Source organism: Octopus bimaculoides, chromosome 8, assembly GCF_001194135.2.
Source record: "Octopus bimaculoides isolate UCB-OBI-ISO-001 chromosome 8, ASM119413v2, whole genome shotgun sequence".
Lineage (NCBI taxonomy): Eukaryota > Metazoa > Mollusca > Cephalopoda > Octopoda > Octopodidae > Octopus > Octopus bimaculoides.
Window position 1 is genome coordinate 93,687,610 of NC_068988.1, and position 2,499 is coordinate 93,690,108.

Below are 2,499 nucleotides of genomic sequence, written 5' to 3' on the forward strand. Positions count from 1 at the left end.
CGTCTAATTTTAAAACGAAGGATAATAACGAAGGGAAATACTGGATACTAATGAAGAAGCGCCATATTTTTTCTGAGCTAATAGTCAAAGCAAGTCTCTACTTGGTCGCAGTCGAACCTTTCTCAAATAAACCCTGCTGTAGGGCTTATACAAGGGGTCGGCTTCAGCCGGTACATTGAATCGATGTCCGGAGAGGGGTTCTTGAATATCTGGTGGGCCCCTTCCTCAAAGAAAAACAAAAAAATAAATCCTTTGAATTTTGAAAAGAAGCCCCCAACCTCCATCTCGACCCTGATATTAACCCTAACACCAGCTGAAAGAAGTGTTGCTCCTCATTGTAATTTTCCTATCGGAGGCCCTGTCCTACTATTATATGAAAGAGATAGACGTATTACACAATACAGTCATAGACAGAAGTACACAGAAACAGAACGGGTGGTCAAAGCTGGAACGCTTTTTCTCATAGGTCTGATCAACCAGGGTTGCTTACTTGGGGCTAAACCGTGACATCAACAACTACTACTACTAATACCACTACTACTATTGCTGCTGCTACTGCTACTACTACTACTACTACTACTACTACTATAACAACTGTGATTCGCTGCATTTAGTTTTGGTAAATTGTGTACGACAGTTTCGCTACTTTAACATGTGATGTGTTATGAACACAAGCAGTGCCGCTGTTGTGACAGTGTGACGTCATTCCATTAAGTAGTCTTGAGTATATCAGATTTGAAATTAAGATTAGATGGTCACGACTGGAAAGTCACCAATGATCATAGTTCGGCTTGTTCAGGACCAACGTAAGCTGAGCCTGGGCAAGTGCCTTCTATTATGGCCCCGGGTAGAGACCGATGCCTTGTGGGTTAATTTGGTAGACGGAAATTGTTAGGAAGCCCACCGTATGTATGTATGTATGTATGTATGTATGTATGTATGTATGCATGTATGTATGTATGTATGTATGTATGTATTTATGTATGTATGCATGTATGTATGTGAGTGTGTGTATACACATGTATACGTGTGTGTGTGTGTGTATGTTTATGTATGTATGCGTGTGTGTGTGTATGTGTGTGTGTGTGTCTTTGTGTTTGTGTTTACTCCCACCACCGCTTCACAACCGTTATTGGTTTCTTTACACTCCCGTAACTTGGCGGTTCAGCAAAAGAAATTAATAAAATAAGTACCAGACTTAAAATTAACACTAAGGTCAATTTGTTCGATTAAACCAGGAATTTCCAACCGTTTTTTTTTTCTTCAGTTATGGACCCCTTTGATTTCTATTTCCCTCTGGTTGACCCCCGTAGACATTCAATGTTTAAAAACTAGTTTTATAGAAATTTCTTTCAAAATCCCTATTTTGTTTTCCACACATTAACTTGTATAGGTTGAAACTATGTAAAATGTTAGAGAAAGAAGCTACACTGGCCCTGGAACGAAATTTGTTTAGTGGGGTGTAAACCCTACAGATCACTTTTTATTCAATGTTTTCTAAACTTGAGAAAAGTAAGTAGGGGAGTAAATTTTGATGTTGCATCTCACAAAAATTTTAGGGAGTGCACTTGCACTTGTTCCACCCCCTGTTCCCGGGCCCATGCCAATACATACATCTAAAGCAAACTTTTTACAGGGACATTTAAAATACTATTGTAGATTTCCAATTTGCTATTTTGTGTGGTCCCCAGAAATATTATACAGACGCTACGGGGCCATCTGGGCCCCGGTTGAGAACCACTGGTCAAACCTTTCAAGGTAGTGCCTCAATGATAACAGTCCATTGACTGCAATAAGTTTAAGAAAAAAATAATATTTGATAATTATAATGGAGGCTTTGTAGTTATAAATTCATTAACAACGGCTATCATTTGAACGAAATTCTTACATAACTGATATTTTGACCATTTGAGTCTTCTATCTGGTTGATCAACGTACAAGAAACAACAGCCAAATACCCTTCTAATTCTGCAGCCGACTGGATACATTAAATAGTACAAGTTCTGATACAGTAAAAAGGCAAGATGACCATAGTTGGAATATCTTTCATTATATATATATGTATTTGAGCAGGAGCGATCCAGGCCTAATCAAGAACTGTATAATAACGATTTTAATTAAGAAAATATTGGGGACACACACACACACACGCTCTCTCTCCTTTTCCTTCTTTCTTTTTCTTCCTTTCTTTTTTCTTTCTCTTTCTCTCTCTCTTTCTCCCTTCCCTTCTCCCCCTTTCTCTCTCTATAGAAATTGTTAGATGTCGTGTAGAGATTTTATTTATTATGAAAGAGGCGCTAGTTAAAATTTTAGATAGTTATTTAGCGCTTTCATCTCGTATCTATACATGCGAATATGTCACACACACACACATATATATATATGTATATATATGTATATATATATGTATATATATATATGTATATATGTATATATATGTATATATATATGTATATATATATATATATATATGTATATGTATATGTATATATATATATA

At 36.6% G+C, this 2,499-nt stretch overlaps 1 protein-coding gene across 3 annotated transcripts in view; it reads left to right on the forward strand.

Annotated features, from left to right (window-relative positions):
• The window catches only part of LOC106869520 (transcription cofactor vestigial-like protein 2), a 35,775-nt gene that overhangs the window by 4,858 nt on the left and 28,418 nt on the right, over positions 1-2,499 (forward strand). The window lies entirely within an intron of this gene.